Below are 26,215 nucleotides of genomic sequence, written 5' to 3'. Positions count from 1 at the left end.
AGCCGACGCGGTATTTGGTAGGGTATGGTTTTTCCTGGTATCTGCTAGGCGCTCATTAGGTGCCAGGCACCGTACTAAGCACTGGGGTAGATCCCGGTTTATCGGGTTGGACGAGTTCATCGGGTTTTCTACCCACGCTCCGCACAACCCGCCAAGACCCCATGCAACCTCCAAGGGAGGATACGATCCGGTCGACCACGGTCTTCCGAGACCAGATCCCGTGAACCCCATTACTCACGGCACTTGGGGAGAGGAGCAAATTCCGGGTTGAAGCTCCTGGTCCCAGAATTTAAAATGCCGGCGCTCCCCAGCGATAACTGTAGCGTTAATCGCGCCATCAAAGGACGTCATCGACGTCGAAGAGCGCACGGGTAATTCAGCATCTTTTCGGCCAACCTCAGGCACAAAGGAAGTACCCCAATCGCCTATCAGGTGAGTCATTTTGAGAATCGAAAGGGCAGGGTACAGGAATGCTTAATCATAAACGAAAAGGCATCCTGAGCCTGCCCCAAAGGTCAATTACGGTGTATTCATAATAAACATTATGGAATTAGGGAAAACGAAAACCCATTTTTGTGGCGCCCTGGGCCTCACCCCACCGCCCAGCCTCCGACCGCCAGCCGGACCCGCGTTAGCCTTGCGGGGGGCAAGGGAGTGGCTACCGAATCAGATCTATACCTACTCCCTTGGTCGCCTGAGTCTCCCTCGTGGCTTCCAAACCTTCCTATCTGCACCCACGGAGTCTCAGCTTTAGCTCTCCAGCCTAGCCTGAGCTCCTCTTCTCCACGCCCGCATCTCACACGATCTGTGGAACATTTATTTTCTTAATAACAACGACTGTGCTATTTGTTAAGCACCTGTCAAGCACTGTCCTAAGCGCTGGGGTAGATACAAGGCAATCAGGTTGTCCCACATGGGGCTCACGGTCTTAATCCCCATTTTCAGATGAGGGAACTGAGGCGCAGAGAAGTGAAGTGAGTTGCCCACGGTCACACAGCAGGGAAGTGGTGGGTACCTTTCTCCCGCTGACAATTAATCGTACTTATTGACACTTACTGGGTGCAGAGCACTGTACTAAGCGCTTGGAAGAGGACAGTATAACCGAGCTGGTAGACGTTTCCTGCCCACAATGAGTTTACAGTCTAGAGTCTAGATTAAACATGCGCAAGGAGGAGCTCCTGGTCTTCTCCGCGGATTTACCGGGTCACCAGCTCGGTCATCTGCAACCCATTTCTACATCCTCCACGGCCCCTCACGACTGAACTCAACGCTTCTCCCGCCACCGCATCTCCTGGATCTTTGCTCTCCCACCATCCCCACCCCACAGCACGTCTTTCCCGGCCAGGATAATCCACTCTAAATACAGCTGCCAAAAACTGGCAGGGGGGATGGTCCAAAGAAGAACCAATCCCTCATCTAGGCCTCGGGATCCTAGATGCGGGGGGACTTCTCTCGTACGTATACACGCACACACAACACACCAGTTTCCGTGTCCCCAAAAAGCCACTGCATCTTTTTCTCAAGCTGCAGGCGCTTCGTCACCCACAGCGTTTCTCAAGTCCCTGTGGGCTAGGTGTCCGTAAGCCCACAAAATGGGTACGGTCTAACGCGAGGACTTTCACACTCGCAAATCGGCCGTCGACTCGTGTGACGGTGACGCCCTCCGACACCGCCCGTAACCGCTGCGTTTGGAGGCGGGGCAGGGGGAACGGGCTGTCGCTGCCACGAACCCGAGGGGGTGGTCTGCACGCCCTCTAACGTTGTGGGCCCCGGCCGACCCACCCAGCGCTCCGCTGCTTCCACGTCGCGGACCCTCTGGAGTCTAACGATGAGGCGGTTCTCCATCAATCGGTGGTATTCACCGAGCACTCGCTGCGTGCAGAGCACCGCAGTAAGCACTTGGGAGAGTACGACAGAGCGGAGTCGGCAGCCACGAAACCGGCGCGCCGGCTAGATTCTCCAAGTGGCTTCTTCCACCCGACAAGCACAACCAGCCCACGATCCCAGCACGAAGACCGGCGAGGACCCTAGGGGGCCGAGCCTGAGGCCGCTTCGGCCGCAGCCCGCGACGCAACGGAGCAGCCGCCTCGTCGGCCCGTCGGCGACCCGCCACCTTTCTCCCTCGGGCAGCGAGGACACCACAGCGGCTGCTTGGGGTCTCCGGGGGAGGAGCCGCCAAAGGGGCTGGAGGGGAGAGGGCAACCCGGAGGGTTGCAGACCTGGCCTGCCCCGGCCGTTGACGTGGGAAAGGGCTAGTTCTCTCCCCCTCCGCTCCCTCCTCGCGCCACGGGAGTGTGGTCACCGAGGGCGCGGTTAAGCACGCCAGGCTCACGCAGAGTCTGAAGAGCTGCCTCTCTGAATCTGAGGCAACAGGAAAGGCTTCCTTACACTTTACACAACTGTAGAGTCGTAGTAAGAATAATAATCGTGATCTCTGTTTAGCGCTTACTCTGTGTCAAACACTACTAAGCGCTGGGGTAGATATAAGATGACCAGATCCGGCGCCTGGCACAGTAAGTGCTTCGCAGATACCATTATTATTATTACTATCCCACGTGGGACTCACAGTCTAAGTAGGAGGAACAACAGGCCCTGAACCCCCCCCCCCATTCTGCAGATGAGGGAACTGAGGCACGGAGAAGGTAAGAACCCGGCCCAAGGTCACACAGCAGACAAGTGGCGGAGACGGGATTAGAACCCAGGTCCTCTGAGCTTACGGTGCCAGGCCTGTGCTCCTTCCACTAGGTCACTATAAGCTTCTAACTGTGCGCTTACTCATAGCTACTGTCTCATCCAGGAGCATCATCGCCAAACTGAATCAAAAGGAGGCACGTGGAGGAGAAGAAAAAAGAGCTTACCAACAACTTCTACTGAATTCAGCCACTGGTTTGGTTGGGAGCTTTGCATAAATAGCAGCGTGGCTCAGTGGAAAGAGCATGGGCTTGGGAGTCGGCGGTCAAGGGTTCGAATCCGGAATCTGCCACTTGTCAGCTGTGTGACTGTGGGCAAGTCACTTCACTTCTCTGGGCCTCGGTTACCTCATCTGGAAAATGGGGATGAAGACCGTGAGCCTCACGTGGGACGACCTGATGACCCTGTATCTACCCCAGCGCTTAGAAGGGTGCTGTGCACATAGTAAGTGCTTAACGGATACAACATTATTATAAATAAAAATCACACATCTGAATATCTAGGAAAACCTTTCCACGCCGTTGGCTATTAGACTCTTGTCTGAAGTTGGTGCTTGATTTTTCAAAAGGGGAGAAAAATCCTAACTGAGTCGCTTATGTCCCTTGACATTTAGGAAGGCAGACAGGTGAATGACAGCAGTCCTGAAGTCCGTACATCGTGAGGCACTACCTGGGCAGCCCGTCCGGCCAGCAAACCCTCGGAGCTATCTGCTCCGCTCTTGCCCGCTCTCTGACGACACCACCCCCCACCAGTTCCCCACCGGGACTGAAGAACCCCTAAATGTGGGCCTTCTGGACTCCGTGACTCTTTGACACCTGTCCCTTTCCCCGGGGGCTCTCTGCAGCCTAGCCCCTGAAAGCCCTTCCCCACGCTCGCAAACTAAAGCCAACACCTAAACACCCACAAGCGCCGAGGCGATGACTGTTGGCTTCCAGACTGCTCGCGTGGCTAGCTATATAACCTCCAGGCTGAGAAGCAGCCTGGCCCAGTCAGGAGACCCCGGTTCTAATCCTGGCCCCGCCACTTGCCCGCTGTGGGAACTCGGGCAAGACACTGCACTTCTCTGTGTCTCGGTTTCCTCTTCCGTGAAATGGGAATTCAATACCGTGAGCCCCTTGTGGGCCAGGGACCGTGTCCGACCCAGTGCTTAGAACGGCGCCAGACGCGTCGCGAGCGCTGAACACAAAGCACGACTATTACCGCTTGATTTCAGGCTCCCAAAGCCAGGGTTACACTCCCACAGCCAAGGGAGAGAGGGGACAAGAAAATGCTTTCGAGGGGTCCTCGTATAAATTCAATCTTAATAAAGGTAAACTCCCCCCCTTCCAAAAAACCCAGTATTTTGGGAGATGCTGGCCAGGAATTCCCCAATCGGAGGAGTAATTCAATATACTCACTCCAGCTTTTTTGAATGTCTGTCACCTAAAAGGAAACAGAGCAGCAGAAGCAACTGTTTAAGACGTCTCACCCCACCCTTTCCTTCGATACATGGGAACGTAAGAACCTATTAAGGCGGCCGCTTTCCTGACTGGGCAAAAAATGCATGTCTCCTTTCAGGAGATGTGCTGACGATTTAACCGTTCAGTCGACCGTCTATTTTGATACCTGGGAGAAAGGCCATTTTCGAAGAGGGATACTTCAAAAAGCTCGATTAAAAAGTGACAGCATTCCCTCTCCTGTCACCTCAGTCCAGGAGAGCCCCAAGTTCTCCTTTGGAGAAATTCCCGGGGAGGAACCGTGCCGAAAGCCACCCAAGTTTCAGCAGGGGGTGGCTCCCAACCCCCGTCAAGGCCGGCCCGCGGGAGACGCACCTTCAGAGTCAGTGAATCGATCGTATTTGGGCACTTACTGTGTGCAGAGCACCGTACTAAGCGCTTGGGAGAGAGTGCGCAAGAACAGACACATTCTCTGCCCGCAGTGAGCTTAGAGTCCAGAGCAAAGAGCAGGCCGATTTCTCCCTCCTCAGCCCTAAAGGAGATGCTCCAACGCGCACCTGACAGGAAAGTCACCAAACGGAGAGGGGCAGGCAGCCAGAAACCCAGCGCGCTCTCTCTCCCTCGTCTTTATGGCGGAAGAGGTGGAGAACGTGGCAGGCCTCCTCACAGGTTCCTAGAGGAAAAATGGGGACGGGGTGGGCCTCGCTTTCTGAATGAACCCCGAGGTCAAAGGCAGTTCTGGAGGCGCACAGTCCGAGTCGAAGGCCACGCGGGATGGGACACTGCCAGTCGGGTGCCAGGCCGGCAAAGCGCCTTAAAGACCAACGTGTATTCGGCAGCTGGACCCCTGGCACCAGCCGTCACGTCCCTCCTGCCCCTCTGACGGGACCCCACGTGGGATCCAAGCACCTTAGGGAGGAAGGGGGAGATGACGGCAGGTGTCCGGAGAAGGTTCCTGGCCGCAATCAAGCTGGTCACCCCTTTAAATCACCTCACTCCTCTGACCCGGTTCCTCTGTACCAACCGCCCGATCGATTAATCCAACAATCCATCAGTCGTATTTACAGAGCGCTTACTGTGTGCAGAGCACTGTACTCAGATGTTGGGAGAGCACAAGGCAATCGATCGACCGTATCCACTGGGCGCTTATGGTGTACCACAGCATAAACTAGCAGGAAGGCCAGTTTAGAAAATGGTTTGATCAATGCTCCCGGTTTTGCTCGAAGCACACAGGGCATCCGGCTCGCTGGGTCTGTCGACGCCACCCTTTATAGCCTGGTTAGATCATTCGGGGTGGGGAAATAATGTCGCGGATGTGAAGCTAAAAGGAACGATAAAATGGAGCGCAGACCATCCCTCCCCAGGCATCTCCTCCTCACCCATCCACTGTTTCCAGCAGCTTGTGACAGACAGCAAGCAGGCACGCCCAGAGGCGGGACCACCTCCCCGTCAGCTGGGTGGACACGGGGGCCGGCCGGGCCTCGGCGCCAACCGCCCCACGGTCTAGTTGGCAGCTGCCGTGGGTTCGACGGGGTTGGGAAGCATTAGAGGGGACCCGAGGGACGGGCCCGAGAGGATGGCCTGTTTCTCTAGCACATCAGCTCTTTAATAATAATAATGTTGGTATTTGTTAAGCGCTTATTATGTGCAGAGCACTGTTCTAAGCGCTGGGGGAGATACAGGGTGATCAGGTTGTCCCACGTGAGGCTCACGGTTAATCCCCATTTTACAGATGAGGTAACTGAGGCCCAGGGAAGTGAAGCGACTCGCCCACAGTCACACAGCTGACAAGTGGCAGAGCCGGGAGTCGAACCTATGACCTCTGACTCCGAAGCCCGGGCTCTTTCCACTGAGCCACGCTGCTTTAATAGGCAGGGAGCGTGTCTGCTAATTCTGAACTGGATTCTCCCAAGTGTTTAGTACAGCGCTCGGCTCAAGACTGTAAGCTCGTCCTCTAGAAGTAAGCGCTCAATAAATACGTTTGAATGAGTGAATAAATCCCAGTGATTGATTCTCAGGCTATCTCCACCCCAGCCTTCTTCCCCTGTGTGGCTGGGGAGGGCAGGGGGACGGGCTTAGATTGTGGCAGCCTGTACCGGGACCCGGCAACTGCCCTGTTCTTCCAGAGACGCCCCACGGATGCCCGGGTTGGATCACGGCCGCGAGCCAACGCGGACGAGATGCCGCCGGTTTGGTGGGCGAGGCCCAGGGCTCTAAACCAGGTGCTGCAGATAACCCCACACCCCCGAGACTGCATCAGCGACATCTTCACCATCTTGGACAAGTCACTTAACCTCTCTGGGTCTCAGTTACTTCATCTGTAAAATGAGGATGAAGACTGTGAGCCCCAAATGGGACAGGGACTGTGTCCAAACTAATTAGACGGTAGCTACTCAGCATTTAGAACAGTGCTTGACACATAGAGAAGCAGCGTGGCTCAGTGGAAAGAGCACGGGCTCTGGAGTCAGAGGTCATGGGTTCGACTCCCGGCTCTGCCACTTGTCACTGCCACTTGTGTCTACCCCGGCGCTTAGAACAGTGCTCTGCACATAGTGAGCGCTTAACAAATACCAACGTTATTATTATTATTATTATTATGGTGAGCATTATTACTATTGTCATTACTATTATTCATCCTTCCTGATACCAACTTGAAATACTTTGCTTTCCCAAGGGTTCTCTCCCATCCTGTTTTCTAAACCACCACCGGCGCTATGAGTCAAAAACTGTTTCCTCTTCGGTTGACACCGGCCAGGATAAACGCGAGTGGCGTGAAGAACGGGCAGGGGAAGCCGGCGACCAGGCCACACGCTGCTCTGGGCCCGTAGTGGGCCCTGCTCTGAGTCACCCAAAACCCAATTTAGGACGGTGGAAGAGGAGGGAAGCGAGGACCGGAAGCCGTGGCTTAGTCCCCCTTGTTCTGATTCAGTCGATGGTGGCTATTGAGCGCCTTACTGTATGCAGAGCACTGTACTAAGTGTTTGGGAGAGGACAATACAACAGAGTTGGAGGACACGTTCCCTGTCCTCGACGAGCTTGTCGCCGCCCTGGCTTTCAAAATCTCTCTCCAAATAGAGGAAGCGACGTGGCCTAGTGCATAGAGCACGGGCCTGAAATCAGAAGGTCGTGAGTTTTATTCCCGGCTACGCCACCTGTCTGCTGCGTGGCCTCGGGCGACTCACTTCACTTCTCTGGGCCTTAGTTACCCCATCTGCAAAATGGGGATTAAGACCGCGAGCCTCAAGAGGGACAGGGATTGTGTCCGACCCTATCTGCTCGTATCCACCGCGGCGATTAGTCCAGTGCTCCGTACGCAGTAAGCACTTAAATACCGCAACTATTAAATATGAGAGCTCCCCCCCACCGCCACTGAAAACTTTCCTAGTTCCCATCAAAAATGGCAGATCGCAGCCTCCCACGCTCCAACTTACTGCGTGTGCCTGGGAGAGGACGGTATTACAGAGTCGGTAGATGCGTTCCCGGCCCTCAAGAAACTACCAGAGGGCTGACTTTCTCACTCCTACTTTCTCCCCCCATTCTTCCAGCTCCTCTCCTAGTTTCTCTCCCTCTCCCATCGTCCCTCCTGCCAGTCACCTTTGCTTCCGCTGACGAATGCAAACGTAACGCACGATTCCGGAATTCGTGGGCGGGGAAGCACCGTGCGCGATAGCCTTCCGAACCCAGGCAAAGTCCTGGCTGGGAGTGGGCCGGTCTGACGTTTGCCCTTTAGCCCTCTTCTCTGCACCGAGCCTAAGAAACAGGAAGTGACCTTGGAAAATACGGAGAACACTGTTTCCCATTACCTCGGGATGGATTCCTTGTTAAAAAAAAAAAAAACAAACAAAACACAAAACCTGAGGTCTTTTCCTTAGGAAAATCTGAATTTATACTCAAAGTAGTGCGTAATGTCATGCACTTTACAAAATATATATAAATGGGATATCATTTAAGGATTGTGCAGATATCCTTTCTCTGCTGAGGGTTGTCCTGGGCACCGTACAGGATAAAGGGGAAAATTCCTTCCTGCCCTCGAGGAGTGTACACTCTTCTCAGTTTGAGCCCGCGCCGCGCTCCCACCTGATGCAGGGCACTGTACTAGGCACTTGGGAAGTACGGAATAAAGAGCTGATCCATTCCCTGCCCACAGGGAGCTTCCACTCTAATGGGGGAAGACAGGCCTATAAACATCTACATCTCTGACTGATGCTGAATTTTTCCTCGAAGGCCTAATTTAGAAGCGCCTCTTGTTTTCAGACCTGAGCTCTTTTCAGGTCTTGACAGAGTTCTTCTCCAAGAACAAAAACACAGTTATCTGTGTTGAAGTGAATGAACTTCGCTCCTCTACCCCATCAGCATCACCCAAGTTGCAGTTCTGTGCTGGGTAATTCATCAGTCAGTGGCACTTGAGTGCTTTCTGTGTGCAGAGAGCACTTATTAAGGGCTCGGGAGGGTACGCGACAATGGAACTGGTAGACAGGTCCCCTGCCCGCAGTCTAGAAAGGAAGACAGACATTAATCCCCCAAAATTGCCGATATGTCCAGAACGTACTAAACGCTTGGGAGAGTACAATACAACAGAGTTGGCAGAGGCGTTCTCTGCCGGCAAGGAGTTTACAGTCTAGAGGGCAAGAGAGGTGCTTAATCTAAATAAATTAGGGATTCGTCCTTAAGTGCTGTGGGGCTGAGGCTGCTTAAAAGGTAGAGATCCAATTCCCGCTCAGAGGTACTACGCTAACTTCCCAGGAGAGCATCTCCTTTCCAGCTCCGTCCCCCGGCCGGGTCAACGCCGGCGGGCGTGGGGATCTTCACGGAGGAGAAGATTCACGCCAGGGTGCAACCAACGGCTCACAGATTCTACCCCGGAGCGGCCGCTCGGGCCCAGGAACCCACCCCGTGCGGAGACCGAGCGGGCCCCGTGAATCTCGCTTCTCGCCATCCAACCCAAGATCCCGGGGGTCCCCCGGGAGCAGTGCCATCCCCTGGGCGGCCGGGCGGCCCCTGCCAGGCCGGGCGTAGAAAGAGCTTTCCCCCGGGGGCCTCTGGGCTCCCGTTGGGGAAACAGGACTTGGGAATATGACGAGTCTTCCCAGGAGGGCAGAGGCAAACCACCGTTCTGAGGAATAATTATAATAATGATGGTATCTGTTAAGCGCTCACTACGTGCCACGCACTGTGCTGGGGTAGATACAAGGTAATCAGGTCGTCCCCCGAGGGGGTCAGTGATAATCCGCATTTTACAGATGAGAGAACTGAGGCTCGGAGAAGTGAAATGCCTTGCCCAAGGTCACCCAGCAGACAAGTGGCGGAACCACTAAGCCACAGTGCTTCTCTAGTACGAGCTCTATCGACGGGGTGGCGCCCTGCCGTCGAGCATATTATGGAAAAGCCCGATCAGCACAGCAGTCACTACTTCCGTCTCTGCAGACTTTCTGGAAAGTAAAGGAAAAAGGGCATTTTTTTTTTGCCCAAGGATTTCTTCTCAGACCCTCCTTTTTACTCCCCTATGTCTCCTGGGGTAAATTGCCTATTTTTTAGCAAACGGATAAACGTACTTGCATTGAAAGTCCAGGAGAGAAAGCCCTTAAACATTATTTCTTCTCATTTTACATATTTCCCTTAGACCGGGTGAACGTAAACACTTTCCGCCGACCCTATTTCAAGTTCAATTTCAGAACTGCCCATTTTTGCCCAAGTGGGTGGTGGGGGAGGGCTGGGGGGTGGGGAGGAGACAGCCACATCATGAGCAGGAGGCCTTTCACGAGATCGCGTAGAGATGCAGATCTTCCGTTTCTGAGTAAATGCGGCAAGCGTTCAACAGGAAGCAGAGACAAAATGAACGGTGGGGACACACCCTCAGATCCGTGGGAACCAATAGGCGTGTGGAGACTAGAAGGAGGCGAAGGGAATCGGGAAATGTGCCCGCGCTGCGGGCTCGGAGAAGCTGCTTGAGCCCTTGGGAGACTCACTGGGGAACCGTGGGAATATCGATTTCGGGGTCTGAACGGGGCATCCTTGGGGCGCCATCGATTCTCCTGCCTCGGACTCTCCCGAACGCTTAGTACGGTGCTCTGCCCATCGTAAGCGCTCAACAGATACCCTTGATTGATCGATCAGTCCTACTCTGACCCTCAATTCTTCATATAGCAAAAAGTGAAATAACACCGAGTGGGAAAACCAAATAAAATAAGGGCGTGGACGGGTTTTGGGGTGTTGTTTTTAACCAACCAAGATAGCTGGTTTAAGCTAACAGAAATTCCAATGAACCCATGTGTTCAATCTTGTTTTATTGAGCAAGAATTATAGAACAAGACAAGGGAACCAGCAAAAATACTTCTTATTTCAGATCTATTACTGTGGAGAAAGTGTCAGGAGTAAAAACTGCAAACTATTTTTGGGTTTTTTTTTTTCCATTTACAAACCAACAAAGTGATCAAGTGAAAATCTGTTGCAATCTATTTCTAATATCCTACGGGACAGGTGATGGACAAAAAAAAAAAAAAACCGAGGCAAAACTCGGAGCAGATTCCGAAGGAGCTCAGTCGGCCTCTTGGGTGGCAGAGTTAGAAACCCACGGAACCTGAAGAGCGGTTTCCACGACAATTCAATTATCCCTGCTAAACCCTAATTTGGTGGCTAGAGAGCAGATCTGCAAAGCAACTGCAGGAGGACAAAAATAAATACAAAAACAGAATCACCAAAGCCTCAACCGATTAAAACGGGGAAAAAAAAGTTCACTCTCCAGAGCCTAATGCGATTTCTTTTGTGAACAAAAACTGCCTAATCACGCTTCAGTTACTGAGCTTTACTTCATTCATTCATTATTCGCTCCTATTTATTGAGCACTTACTGTGTGCCAAGCACTGTCCTAAGCACTTGAGTACAGTATGACAACAGGTACATTCCCGCCTACAGTGAGCTCAAAGACTAGAGGGGGAGAAAGCCATTAATATAGATAATTAAATATTTGAGGTGAAATCTTTACACAGGTCCCTCGGATGGCGGGACTCCCCAGTGCTCTGCCCGCTCAGAGAATCAGCAGCAGGCGGAAGAGGTAAAGGTATCTATTGAGCGCCCGGTGGTTACGATGCACCGTACTGAGCACTTGGGAAGCAGAAAACAGAGAAGGGATACTCTCCCGGCCCACGAGGAGCTGCCCCTCAGTTTCAGGGAACAAAGTCCAACCATATTCTCACACAGCAAGAAAACCACGCAGCCGTCCTCACCCGACCACGTTCGGGTACGGAAGCCGTTCCTCCCGACACAGGCCCGCGTCGGACAAACCATCCCTAATTCCCTAGCGGCGTTCCGGCCACAACACCTGTCAAAAAGACGCAATACGGCGGAACAGGGTGCATTCGAATTTCTTATTAGCATTAATGCAGTAATAATAATTGTGGCATTTAAGTACTTATTATGTACAGGCACCGTACTAAGCATTGGAGCAGAGGCAAGATCATTGGGTTGGACACAGTCCCTGTCCCACCTGGGGGGGTCACAGTTTTAATCCCCATTTTACAGATGAGGTAGCTGAGGCACAGAGAAGTCACGCGACTTGCCCAAGGTCACACAGCCGCGAAGCGGAAGAACCGACATCAGAACCCAGGTCCCCCGGCTCCCGGGCCCGTGTTCTTTCGACTAGGCCAGCTGCTCAGTAATAAGAGTTAGAGACGCTGGAGTTCCCCTACAGTGAGACATGGAAAATCAAACGAAAACACCCCCACTCCAAAACAACCTAACTGCTACTCAGCCTGAAGACGAATGATAAAAAAAGAAATCTGCCTATTCGTCGGCATCTCATCTTCGCTACTGGGCCCCCCCGCCGGCGCCCTGGGTGAAAATATGAGCCGAAAAATCCATTCCAGATACTGGTTGGGTGACTTCATTATTCTGCTTTCGTCTTCGCCGCCGGTGAAACACTCTCAACTGAAAGCACGCACTTCCTGAGCGGTCGCTTCTGACTGAAAGCTGAAAGGGACATTTATCACACTGCGACGAGAACGAGGCTGACGGGCCGGCCGTTGGCTCACAGGGCCACGTACCTGGCGGGGCCTCCTCCGGGCCCGCAGAGCTCAACCGCGGGCAAGGAGCCGCCACGGGGGAAGCTCCGGGACGGGAACGGCAGGCCCCCGAAGAGATGCTGAGGAACGGCGGGGCCTAATGGAAAGGGCCCAGGAGTCGGAGGGCCTGGCCTCTAATCTCGGCTCTGCCGGTCGCCCTCTGGGGGAGTGGCCTTGGGCGAGTCACTTCGCTTCTCTGGGCCTCAGTTTCCTCACCCATCAAATGGGGCTCCCCTATCTGCTCTCTTTCCCGCTTAGACCGTGAGCCCCCATAAATAGTAATAAACAGAAGAGCCCCGTAAATAACAGTAGTAATAACGTAAAGTGATGCGTGAAGGGCGGAGGTGATGCGACGGGGCCGAGGTCGCGGTTGGGAGGCTACCTCACTGGGAAGGAAAAGATAATCACGGAGAGTCTCCTGGAGGAGGTGGGGTTTCTGAAAGGCTTTGGAGGTCGGGGAGGCAGGGGGTGCCGGGGTCCGGTGGACTTGAAGGGAGAGCGCTTCCCAGGCCATGAGGCAAAGGGAAATCCTCGATTCTAAATGGACAGAGAATTAGAGGGCACGGCCCAAAGCGGCGGCGTAACCCAGTGGAAAGAGCCCGGGGACTCGGGTTCAAATCTCAGCTCCACCGCTTGCCTGCTGTGTGACCTGGAGCAGGTACCTGGGCCTCAGTTACCTCATCTGTAAAATGGGGATTAAATCCCGCTCCCCTTGACTTACACCGTGAGCACCAGGTGGGGACAGGGATCGTGTCCAACCTGACGATCTCGTACCCAGCCCAGCGCTTAGTACGGTCCCTGGCCCGTACGAAGCGCTTCACGGGCATGATCAAAAAGAAATGAGGCAGAAACAGATTTCCGAAGAGAAAAGGAGGAGGAACTGAGTTTGGGGAACGAGGAAAAGAATGGGGGGTCGCCGGGAGACACACCGCACAGAAGCAACAATACAATGGCGACCCAAACAGGGAGAAGCGGGTATCCACCCTGGCGCTGCCCCGCTCCCCAACCGGAGCCCAGAAACCCCCCCAAGAGGGGCAGCAGGGGTCTTCCTTCTCCTGCCCCGCCCCGAGGGTCCCGCTGGGCCCAGAGGACCAGTGAACCGCCCCCCTTTCTCAGAACAGGGAGGAGAAAGGGAAAGGACTCAGTTATCGGGAGCCTCCACCTGCCCCCAGGAACATCCGCTGAAGCAATTATCCATCTGGACCAGGTGGGCTGGGCGGAGAACGATGGTAAAGGGCTCAGTGGAAGGAGCCCGGGCTTGGGGTCGGAGGTCGTGGGTTCTAATTCCGGCTCTGTTGCTTGTCAGCTGTGGGACTAGATTAGACTGTAAGCCCGTCACTGGGCAGCGATTGTCTCTATCTGTTGCCGATTTGTACATTCCAAGCGCTTAGTACAGTGCTCTGCACATATTAGGCGCTCAATAAATACTATCGAATGAATGAAAGTCACTTCGCTTCTCTGGGCCTCAGTGACCTCATCTGGAAAATGGGGATTAAGACTGTGAGCCTCATGTGTGACAACCTGATCACCTTGTAGCCCCCCCAGCGCTTGGAACAGTGCTTGGCACATAGGAAGCGCTTAACAAATGCCATCATTATTATTATTATTAGAACCTGGATCCCGGGAATCTGAGAGATGCTGCCACTGGGCCAAACTAACCATCCAGGACATCAATCGATCAACCAATCAGTTAATTGACGGTTTTGTTTTTATGGTATCAGTTAAGCACTTACTATGTGCCGGGCACCCTTCTAAGCGCCGGGGTAGATCCAAGGAGATCAGGTTGGACACAGTCCACGACCCAACTGGGGTTCAGTCTTAATCCCCATTTTAGGGATGAGGGAAGCGTGGCGCAGAGAAGTGACTTGCCCGAGGTCACACGGCAGACGAGGGACGGGGCCGCGACTAGAACCCGGGTCCTTCTGACTCCCGGGTCCGCGCCCTCTCCACCGGGCCACGTTGCTCTTCAGCACTTGAGCGCTGACTGCATGCAGAGCGCTGTACTGAGCGCTCGGGAGAGTACGATACAACGGGATTGGCAGACAAGCTGCCCACGGGGAGCTTAAGGGCTAGAGGGGGAAAGCGGCGGTGAGCTTAGTGGGAGGGTGGCCGCTGCCCTCCCGGGAGCCGGTCGGGGATGAGCCGACTGCCATCCCCAGCGAGCCTATCCGCTCCCGACTTTCCCTCTAGAAACCCAAGTGGATCTGCATTCCTGACGAGAGGAAGAGGGATGAGCTCGGAACGAAACGCGTCAGGGAAGCTTGCTTTGAGCAAAGAGGTAAAGAAGCCCTTCAACGTGCCTCAGCCTCACCCACCAGGCTCACGTCACGCCAAGAGAAGGTGGGCCAAGGCACTTAGAAAGGTGAAGGGAGAAACTCCCGCACGGAGGGGAGAATGAGGCCCTCGTTCACCGGATTTGGGAAAGGTTCTTGGAAAAAAAAAAAAAAAGTCAGGTCAGGCGCACAAAATGGCGATTCACACCAGGCGAAAGCGCCCCGGGGTCCTTCGAAGTGCTTTAAAACTTCACACAGTTCCATTTTTCTCTGGGAAGCAAGTCCGATACCCAGTTTTGTTTAGAACCTGATGGACTGCCAAGCTTTTCAAAGCGAAGTAATAAAGGCGGTGTTTAATAAAGACGCCAGTAGGGTAGGCACCCGGGCCGCGACTCCTCGGGGGCCGAGGGGGAGACCGGCCCGTGGGGTCGGCACCGAACTCGGACAAGCCGGCCGACGGGTTGGCCCTTGGGGCTTTCCGGTGGGTAGGCAGCCGGGGCAGGGCCGGAGTGACCAAGGGGGAGAGGGAGTCCAGAGGGAGGTTCCGGTCGACGGGAAAAAAAAGCAGAGGACACCGCAGCCTTCTTCTCCTCGTTCCTCCTCACGGCCCCACGCTGGGGTCTGGTGGGCCAAGGGTCGAGGCATTGGATCCGAGCTCTGGAGCTGCTGAGCGGGTGACAAGTGTCCCGGGCACTGACTTCCTCTTCCTCCCCCTCTTCTCTCTCCCGTTCCTTCCCGGCCACCTCTCACTTCCCTATTTCCTCAGAAGCCCTGCCCCCAAATTCACCCCCACCATTCAAAATGAAAAGTTGGAACTGTCTGAACCCTAAACCACCCAGAGAGACACTGAGCCCCAGTTGGGGATGGGGACGGGGTTGGGTTAGGGAGTGCTGCTCAGACTAGGTAGTTCAGAACGAGCGGTGCTTGGAAGTGGTAACCGTAGGGTAATCGATCAGCTCCTCTCTCTTTCTTATCCACTCTCTTCTCCCACAGGACCCCAGCTCGCGCTCCGTGGTCCTCTGGAGCCGACCTGCTCGACATGACTCCAACCTGTCACTCGTGGCCTCCCCTCTTTAGATCAAGAGATCCCTGTCCTTCCTGTCTTTCGAGTCTTTGGGAATTACACCTCTTCCTGGAGACCTTCCCAGACTTAATTTCTCTCATCTCCCTACCTTAATAGCCCCTCGATGGTCACTTTCAGCCCTTCCACGCCATCTAAACACCCAAGTGCTCACCACACCTCTCCACCACACCCAGCAACCGTGTCCGTATCGCAAACGCTCTACTACATCCTTCTACCTGTAGAAGACAGGCTGGGGTCACTGAAGACACAGTTTGGGGTCGCAAATGCTCTACTACGTCCTTCTACCTGTAGTTTAAATATCTGTCCGGTCCTCACTAGATTGAAAGCTCCTTGAGGGCTGACATTTCCCTGATTAAACCCTCCCCTCCTCTTCTCCCACTCCCTTCTGCACCTCTCTTGTTCCTTCATTCATCCTCCCTCCCAGACCCACAGCACATATGTATGTATCTGTAATTTATCCACTTATTTATTCTTATTAATACGTCTCCCCCCAGACTGTGAGCAGGAACGTGTCTGTTGTTACACTGTACTCTCCCAAGCGCTTAATCCAGTGCTTTGCCCACTCTCAATAAATACGACCGAACGGATGAACATTAATGCGTACCAATTCTATTTTACTGTCCCTGTGCAAGTACTCAATAGATGCTACAGAAAGCTGGATGGAAGGAACTGAGCAGGGGAAGTGAAATGCAAATGGCGGTCAAAGAAGGAAGTGAGAGAAAGACAGCATCTGCCCAAGGAATACATAACTCAGGGCATCGGCATAGAAGCCAAACTCTCCTAAGACAGAGATAGGGCGTTGAAGAAATGAAAACAGAAGCCAGCCGAACAAAAATGAATCAATAGGATAAGGGGGACGCTACGGCGGACAGGTGCCCAGAAGAAATAGAAGAAGAGAAACACGTCGTAGAGTGAACCGTAGAGAAACATAAAAAGGAAAACAGAAGGAAGCTGAGGGTAGGAAAGTGCAAGAGCGCTAATCTTAAAAGATGACAAACAAACAACTGAGGAAGGATGTAAATCCCATTGGGCAGAGAGCAGGACACGTGGTTCATCGGCCTCGCATCTACTACACCATGACGCGTTTCCAAAGGTTAATCAACTCATCACCGGGATTTATTGAGTGCCAAGCATAGCACCGTACTGGACAACTGGGTGTGTACCAATGAAACAAAAGACGCACAGTAGAGAAGCAGCGTGGCCTAGTGGAGAGAGTCCGAGCCGGGGAGTCGGAATGACCTGGGTTCTAATCTCGACTCCGCCGCTGGTCTGCCGTGTAACCTCGGGCAAGTCCCGAGGCCTCGGTCGCCTCATCTGTCAAATGGGAATTAAGACCGTGAGCCCTACGTGTGACACGAACTAAGTTTACCCAATTTATTGTATCGATCCCAGAGCTTAGTACAGTGCCGGCCACATAGTGTTTAACAAACACCATTACCATCATTATTATCATAGCAACTGTCCTCGAGACGTTTACCGTCTAATGGGGGAGACGGGCCCAAAATGATTTACACAGGGGAGCAGAGGAGAACAGAGAGACGGACCCTTGAATAACTAGATGAGAACTTACGATGCGATCGATACGAAGGGGCTCTGGGCGCTGAGGAGGGGCCCGCCCCCGGCGTGTCCGCTCATTCCATCGTATTTACGGAGCGCTTACTGTGTGCAAGGCACTGTATCAAGCAGCGTGGATAGGCAGTAAGGCCTAGTGGAAAGAGCATGAGTCTGGGAGTCAGAGGATGTGGATTCTAATCCCGACTCTGCCACCTGTCTGTTGTGTTCGCCGCTCGGCCCCCTCCATCCCTGCTGAGAAAAGCTCCGCGGTAACCGCCGCCTTCCCACCCACCACCAACCATCCCCGCTTCCTGCAGGCTCCTGGCCGGGGGAAAAAAAGCGTTCCCTCCCACCCTGGGTTCCTCCGTGCCTGCCGAGACTCTGAGGCTCTTTTGCGAATTCGTTTGGGGTCCTGATGTGTCTGTCCCTCATCCGCCTCCCTGCTCCAACTCTTCGACAGGGACTGTGGCTAATTCAGTAGTATTTCATTAATAATGTTAATAATAACGTTGGTATTTGTTAAGCGCTTACTATGTGCAGAGCACTGTTCTAAGCGCTGGGGTAGATACAGGGTGATCGGGTTGTCCCACATGAGGCGCACAGTCTTAATCCCCATTTTACAGATGAGGTAACTGAGGCACCGAGAAGTTAAGTGACTCGCCCACAGTCACACAGCTGACAAGTAGCGGAGCCGAGATTCGAACCCATGACATCTGACTCCCCAGCCCGTGCTCTTTCCACTGAGCCACGCTTTGAGCGCTTACTATGCGCAGAGCACTGTACTAAGCGCTTGGAATGTACGATTCGGCAACAGATAGAGACAATCCCTGCCCACTGACGGGTTTACAGTCTAATTCCCACCTGGATAATCCCTCTTCGCTGTTAGTACAGTGCTCGGCACACGGTTAGCGCTTAATACATTCAACTGCTATTGCTTCTACTGTTAATTACTTCTTGGGGAGGACTTCCCTCCTGGAGGAGGCGGGATCTCAGGAGGATTTTTGACAATGGAGAGGGCGGTGTATTCCGGTGAGTTAGAAGGGGAGGGAGTTCCCGGTGGGGTAAGGGGCTGGAGACCTGAAAGAAGCAGGCAGGACAAAGGGTCACTTCGGAGAAAGGATATTAGACCAAACCGAAGCAGCATAAATAAAGGTGGAGAAAAATGAAAGGCAGGCTCGGAGGAATGGGATTACATCGCAGGTTACCAAAGAATCAGCCAAACCGCAGACGGGCGCTTACTAAATGCATACTTTCACTCCGTCGGTCAGTCGGTCGTATCTATTGAACGCTTACTCTGATCAGAGGTTCTGAACCACAGAGATAGGTTTTGCGAGCATTGCCATTATTAGTTATTACAGGTGATTCTCAAACTAGTCGGTTACTTATATCCACAGGGCCACAGAAAAACAGTGTATGGATCGCCTTTATTTGCACACCCCTTGACCCAATTTGGGTTTCTCTTTCCTTACACACTAAACTTCCTTCACCCCATTTCCATCCGTCTCCCACCCCACCTGCCTGCCAAACTCTCTCTTCTCCCCTCTACCTGCCCACTTATGCTGCTCCGAGCTTTTTTTTAAAAAATGGTATCTGTGAAGTGCTTACATTGTGCCAGACACTGCACTATGTGCTGGGCTTCATCTCTGTTTAGATTCCTCCCCTCATCCAACAGGGAGCCTGTTACGGAAATAATTCACGTTCAAAGGACAGACACCAAAGAAAATACTAAAAACTTTCCACTCTCTTCATAATAAGAGGAACTGTGGTATTTGTTAAGTGCTTAATATGTGCCAGAGTAATGATATTATGGTATTTGTTAAGCGCTTACTTACTACGTACTACGCACTGGGGTAGATACATGGTAAATCGGGTTGGACGCAGTCCCTGTCGCACATAGGGCTCACAGTCTTAATCCCCATTTTACAGATGAGGTTACCGGGGCACTGAGAAGTGAACTGACTTGCCCAAGCTCACACAGTAGACAAGATGCACGATTAGAACCCAGATCCTCCAACTCCCGGGCTTGCGCTCTTTCCCTTAGGCCGACTGCTTATCCATGCTGCTTGGGTCTTTTTGTTCTACTGTACTCTCCCAAGTGCTCAGTGCAGTGCTCTGCACACAGTAAGTGCTCACTAAATATCACTGACTGACTGAACTAATAGTAATAACAATAATAATAATAACGATGGTATTTGTTAAGTGCTTACTTACGCGTCAAGCACTGTTCTAGGCGCTGGGGTAGATACGGTTGATTGTATCCACTCCAGCGCTTAGAAGTGTTTGGCGTAAAGTAAGCGCTTAACAAATGCTACAGATATCGTTATTATTAGAGAAGCAGCGTGGCTCAGCGGAAAGAGCACGGGCTTGCAAGTCAGAGGTCATGGGTTCGAATCCCTGCTCTGCCATTTGTCAGCTGTGTGACTGTGGGTAAGTCACTTCACTTCTCTGTGCCTCAGTTACCTTATCTGTAAAATGGGGATGAAGACTGTGAGCCTCACGTAGGACAACCTGATGACCCTGTATCTCCCCCATCGCTTAGAACGGTGCTCTGCACAGAGTAAGCGCTTAACAAATACCAACATTATTACGAGCTAATCAGGTTGGAGACCATCCCTGTCCCACCTGGGGCTCACAGTCTTAGTCCCCATTTAGCATATGGATAACTAAGGCCCAAAGAAGTGAAGTGACTTGCCCAAGGTCACCCAGCGGACAAGCGGCGGAGCGGGGAGGAGAAGCCAGATCCTTCTGACTCCTAGGCCGGGTCTCTATCCACTAGGCCGTGCTGTCAGTTACGGTCTTGGCCAACCCCACCTTAAGAAGAACTCGACTAGACTGTGAGCCCGTCAATGGCCAGGGACTGTCTCTATCTGTTGCCGAATTGTCCATTCCAAGCGCTCAGTACAGTGCTCTGCACATAGTAAGCGCTCAATAAATACTACTGAATGAATGAAGAACTAGCAAAAGGGACCGCGGGCCTCAACCGACGCGTGCCCGGGCGCACAGCCACCTCTCCTGCCGGTAGAGAAGCAGCGTGGCTCAGTGGAAAGAGCGCGGGCTTGGGAGTCAGAGGTCGTGGGTTCTAATCTCGGCTCCGCCGCCTGTCAGCTGTGTGACTTTGGGCAAGTCGCTTCACTTCTCTGGGCCTCAGTGACCTCATCTGTAAAACAGGGATGAAGACTGTGAGCCCCACGTGGAACAACCTCATTACCTTGTATCCACCCCATGGTTAGAACAGTGCTTGGCACATAGTAAGCACTTAACAAATGCCATTATTATCATTATTATCACGCCACGTTTTATGCCGACAGAGGGGTTCCGGGAGGCGGTCGGAGGGAGACGTTCCCTGATTCTCCCAGGAGCCCTCTACCCAACACATACTGTGAGAACCCACCCGAAAAATGAACGGCAACGTTCGATGTTTATAATAATAATAACGGTGGTATTTGTTAAGCGCTTACTATGTGCAAAGCAACGTTCCAAGCGCTGGGGGGATACGAGGTGAACAGGTTGTCCCATGTGGGGCTCACGGTTTTTAATCCCCATTTTTCAGATGAGGTAACTGAGGCACAGAGAGGTGAGGTGACTTGCCCAAAGTCACACAGCTGGCAAGCAGTGGAGCCGGGAATCGAACCCATGACCTCTGACTCCCAAGCCCGGATTCTTTCCACTGAGCCACGCTGCTTCTCTGGAAAGGCACACGAAGGGCGAACTCCTCGGCAAGGGTTTTAAACCCATCGAGAGGTTTTAAACGTGCTGTTTACTATTCTTCACTTTGGTGAAAACCCACGCTCACCTCAAGGTGACGCGTCACGTCCCAGAGGAAGTTGAACACACTCGATCCTCCTGCACGGCGGGGTTCACGTCCCGGACGGATTCTACGTCAAGGAAAACCCAAGCCGGAGGACGTGAACCTCCGCCGAAACCTCACGCACGCACACAGCCGGACATCGCGCCGCCTTCGGCCGAGGCGGACGCGGGCAGGAAGAAGGTGCCTTGATTTCCCCCCGGCCTTCTGGCCGAAATACAACTTAAGCAATCAAGGCGGAGCAGCTTCGCAACCGAAATTCGGGGCAGTTTGCTCGCAAATCGCTGAAAGGTCTTTAATCCTCCACTCGTGCACGCACAAATCAACCGGCACGGTGGGGGATCGAACTGAATTATACGGCTCGGTCGGTATTTTCGACAACGGGCTAAAATTCACCAAGAATACCTTCAGCGGCGATTTGACAGCAGCTTGGGGGATGGGAGGGGATTTCTGCATATTAAACAAAAGCAGAATAGAGACTAAAAATGTCAGGACACGTACGTACGTGAGCCCTACGCTTCAATGACATGAAAACCTGAAAAGGATCCAAACATCTGCTCGCTGAGGATCCCAGGGCAATATTACTATTAAAAGATGCTTCCAAATAGTTTTAACAGAATTTAGAGCTTGTCGGGAGTAATATCAACTAAATTCCAATCTCCTTCAATAGTTTTCAGGGTTCTCTGGTATGAACTCGGAGTTTCTCCTTTAATAATGTTTAGGGTTCTTGAGTATGAACTCGGAGCTTATACGCAGTGGGAAACCATGTTTTCATTAGGAATAAAGGCCATTCATTAGATGTAAGCTGTACCATCGGGACAAATCACCGGTTTTTAAAGTCGCCGCTTCGACGCCGAGTCTCTATTTCCGGTTTACTCCCGTCACCGAGGAAGCACCTACCAATTGGGCAGCCGGTAAAACCGACCAAGGAGGCTAAAGGCGATATACGGTGAGCACACTGGTTCACGGTATGGTTTCGCAGGCTTCCAGTCTTCTGCTTCGAAGTTCCCACCGTAGGGAAATTCAGCTTGGGGAAGCACTCGCTCTTTGTAAAAGGATTATTCTTTTCGGCTCCGCGGCGTCCATATAAGGAAGCTGAAGTTCAATGCCATCTATTTGATTCGGTCTTTTCAGATGCCCAAGAATAACCCCCTTGGCTGCCTAATGATATATTCAAAGCGGCTAAGCGGCTCACTTAACACGTTCTCCCACCCCTTGATCGAGCTCGCTTCAACGGACGGGAACCATCGGCCGCTGACTCACAACCTTTCTAACCTCAAGGAAAGTCGCTGATCTCTCCCTCCGTTAATAACAGTGTCGGTATTTAAGCGCTTACTATGCGTAGAGCACTGTTCTAAGCGCTGGGGGAGATAATCAGGTTGTCCCACGTGAGGCTCACAGTCTTCCTCCCCATCTTACAGATGAGGTCACTGAGGCCCAGAGAAGTGAAGTGACTTGCCCACCGTCACCCAGCTGACAAGTGGCAGAGCCGGGATTCGGACCCGTGCCCTCTGCCTCCCAAACCCGGGCTCCTTCCACTGAGCCGCGCTGCTTCTCCGTCGCCCACCTTACTGACGCAGCGGGGCACGGGCTCGGCTGAACCGGGCTGGCGGAGAGGAATTCAGAGATCATTTTGTGTTTGCTAAATATATTGACTGAACTGGGTTCACTTTGGAGAAGAGGCCAAAAAAAAAAAAAATGGGGATTTTGAAAGCCAAGTTTATTTTTTTTTCCGTTCTTCTCTCCCTCCCCCTTGAGTAAACATTTTATCTCCTTCTCCCCCAAATGCATCCAACAACACTAACAGAGGCCTTGCCAGATTAAACCCTCTTTTCCCCTGCTCTTTCTCCCTTCTGCCTCGCCTACGCACTTGAATCTGATCCCTTTAAACACTTGATACTCACCTCAACCTCCATCTCCACGGCACTTACGGACATGTGTCGGTAATTTATTTCTTCAGACTAATCTCCGTCTCCCCCTTTAGATTCTTAAGCTCCTTGTGGCCAGGGAATGTGTCTGTTTTTTATATAGTACACTGCTAAGTGGTTAGTACAGTGCTCTGGGCCCGGTAAAGTGCTCAAAAAACGCGACCGACAGACCGACCGAAAGAGCAATTTACGTTTCCGAGGAAGCGTGTTTCCGACGGCCCCGGTGGATGATCGAACCCGCGGGGCTGTTTTACAGCTGTACACAAGTTTTCAGAAGAGCCAAACCCACACTAACCACACACTAAAACATCACTCTGCCGGGATTAGCAATTTCGGTTTGCAGCGACCCAGCGGGGAGGGCAAACGGGGCAAGACCCGTGGCACTCGGGACGGGGAGGAGGAGGGTATTCCAGACGGCTTCGGCCACGCCGGGCCGGACCCCGAGCCGGGCTGCCCGCCGCGGTCGCTCACTGGACTCGATTTCAAATCTTGCGCCCGAAAGACGACGCGTCCCAAGTCAAAGAGGGTTCGGCGGCCAACGGGCTCCCAACTCCGCCGCTCCGGGAAGATCCAGTTCCCAACTCACGCCGGGGCTACGGATTTTTGCTTCCCCTCCGGAGAATTACGCTCCGTCACGCAGAGGAATGTTATCAAAGGGAAAGCCGGGGAAAGCTACGGGGCGCCCGGCCCGACTCTCTCCGGAAGGCCGCCGCGTCCCCGGCTTTATCTTCTCCCGGTTTCTCCGACTGCACGCGAGCACGGGGAGGGTGGGGGGAGAGAAATCAAAAAGGCACCGCCCTATTTTCTTCCGATCCATGGGTCACGTAAGCTCACTGTGGGCAGGGAATGCGTCGACCGACCATCGACTCTCGCCCGAACGTCTAGCCCGGTGCTCCGCACCCGGTCGGCACGCGATAAATCCCATCGATCGACGTCGACTCCAACCAGAGGCTCTTCAAGGGCAAACCCCCTCCTCCAACCCCGAGGACTGGCTCCCTTCCCAACCTCGGCCACCCCGTCGCAGTCGCTCGTTCTGTCGGATGATCGCTGGCGAACGATCGCGCCTCTGCGGCGCGTACTGTGCGCTAAGCACTGCCACCGAGCGCTTGGGAGAGCGCGCCGTAACACCAAAGCCGGTCCCTGCCCACCGGCGTTTAGTCCGGCGTGCGGCACGAGGCGGCTGCTCAACAGATACCACCGATCGATCGATCGACCGATTGACGGGCGGCCTTTCCGTGGGCGTCTTGAATACCACGGACATTTCCAGCCCCTTTTCGCCCCCGGATGGGAGAAGTTTCGCTTCTGGACCTCCCGCTGAACAAAGGAACTTTTCTCGACGACTCCGACAGCGGGAGAGGGAAAGGGGGGGAATGAAAAAAAGCCTCCCCCTCCCCAAAACCCCATTTTCGACCCCGGCGGTTTCGGGTGGAAAAAGGGAATCACCCGAGGACGGTGAGCCGGTTCTGATGGTGGAGATTCCCAGCCGTGTGGCAGGGATTTGGGAAAAGGGAATGGGAAGAGGAGGGACGCACCTACAGCCCCCCACCCCGACCGTGCCCCCTCTTCCAAGGCGACCCCACCGTGCCCTTTGACCCCGGGGTCGCAGGGGCTTCTTACCTTCCTCGCCCTTCTCAGGCTCCGCCGGACATCACCACCTTTCCCTCCGCAACACGCTGCGCTCCCAGCCGGTCTTCTCCCCCGTCCCCCGAACCGGGGGATTATTGGGGTGTCGGCGGGGGCCCCCCCCCCCCGGCTGGCTTTCCTGGCGGCCCAGTCTCGGTTGGCAGGACTTTCCTTCCCCCACCCCGGCTAATAAAATTTTTTAAAAAAGTTTTCTCTTTTGTTCCCCCCCCCTTTCCTCCGTCTTCTGCTCCCCCCACTCGGGTGGGATTTCGGGGTGAAAGGCGCTTCCTGCCTGGGAGAGGGGCAGGATCCCAGCTCCGGGAACCCGGAAAACCAGCTCCACCCGGGCTCCGGAGGAGGAGGAGGAGGAGAGGGGGGAGGGGAACGGGAAAGGGGGAGGAGGAAAGGGGAGGGAAGAGGGATGGGGTGGGGCGGGTCCCGGGCTCGCCGAGGACGGCTGGCGGCCGGTCCTGGCCAGGCCCGCCGACCCCGAGGGATGCTGGGAGGAGAGGCAAGAGCAGGAGCCCCGAGGGCTTCTGGGAGTCGGGGCAACAGTCCGAGCCCCGGGGGCTGCTGGGAGCCGCCTTTCTGTCTGCCTGCCCCCGTCTGCCTGCCCCGGCTGTCAATCTGTCTGTCTGCCTGCCTGTCAATCAATCCGCCGTTCCCCGCCCTCCCTCCTCGGCGGGGCCGACCCTGCGCACCGCCGGCCGCGGGGCGGGGGAGCGCGAGGCCCGCGCCGAGGGGGGAGGGGAGCGGAGGGCGGGGCCGCTCGCGCCCGCCGCGGGCCGCCGCCCAATCAGCGCCGCGGACGGGCCCGGCGGCAGCCAATGGCGGGCGGAGGCGGCCCAGGTGAGGGGGCGGGGCCCGGGGGAGGCGGCCCCGCCCCCTCGGCTCGCGCCTCGCTCGGGGGGCCGCGCGCGAGTGCGCGCGAGCGCGCGCGCGCGCGCTCCCTCCTTCAGAAGGCGGGAAGGAGGCGCGAGGCGTCGCCTCCAGCCTCCCTCCCCAGGCTGGGGCGGCCATCGCTGCCCTTTGTTCATTCACTAGTACTTATTGAGCAAATACTAATATTTATAGTAATAATAAATAGTAGCAATAATGTTGGTATTTGTTAAGCTTACTGTGCTAAGCGCTGGGGTAGATACAGGGTCATCAGGTTGTCCCACGTGGGGCTCCCAGTCTTCATCCCCATTTTACAGATGAGGGCACTGAGGCCCAAGGAAGCGAAGTGACTTGCCCACAGTCCCCCAGCTGACAAGTGGCAGAGCGGGGATTCGAACCCAGGACCTCTGACTCCAAAGCCCGGGCTCTTTCCACTGAGCCATGCTGCTTCAATAGTAATAATAATGTTGGTATTTGTGAAGCGCTTACTATGCGCAGAGCACTGTTCTAAGCGCTGCGGGAGACACAGGGGAATCAGGCTGTCCCACGTGGGGCTCACAGTCTTCATCCCCATTTTACAGATGAGGGAACTGAGGCCCAGAGAAGTGAAGTGACTCACCCACAGTCCCACAGCTGACAAGTGGCAGAGCTGGGATTCGAACCCATGACCTCGGACTCCAAAGCCCGGGCTCTTTCCACTGAGCCACGCTGCTGCTTCAATACTAATAATAATAATTCATTCATTCAATAGTATTTATTGAGTGCTTACTATGTGCAGAGCACTGTATTAAGCGCTTGGAATGGACAAGTCGGCAACAGATAGAGACGGTCCCTGCCCTTTGACGGGCTTACGGTCTTATCGGAGTAACAATGTTGGTATTTGTT

General features: G+C 54.0%; 1 protein-coding gene across 3 annotated transcripts in view; it reads right to left on the bottom strand.

The window, feature by feature from the left end:
- ERBIN (erbb2 interacting protein) overlaps positions 1-24,859 on the bottom strand; it is a 149,514-nt gene extending 124,655 nt beyond the window's left edge. Inside the window, exon 1 of one of the 3 annotated variants that reach the window (XM_029058874.2) lies at positions 24,446-24,859. The gene's annotated coding sequence lies outside the window, so the exon portion shown is untranslated. Of the gene's footprint in view, positions 1-2,858; positions 2,948-24,445 lie in introns of those variants that run through there. The other 2 variants (XM_029058885.2, XM_029058880.2) reach the window with 2 other exon arrangements.
- Positions 24,860-26,215: the final 1,356 nt, after the last annotated feature.

This window comes from Ornithorhynchus anatinus, chromosome 1 (genome assembly GCF_004115215.2).
Source record: "Ornithorhynchus anatinus isolate Pmale09 chromosome 1, mOrnAna1.pri.v4, whole genome shotgun sequence".
Lineage (NCBI taxonomy): Eukaryota > Metazoa > Chordata > Mammalia > Monotremata > Ornithorhynchidae > Ornithorhynchus > Ornithorhynchus anatinus.
This window is presented reverse-complemented; position numbering and strand designations above follow the sequence as displayed.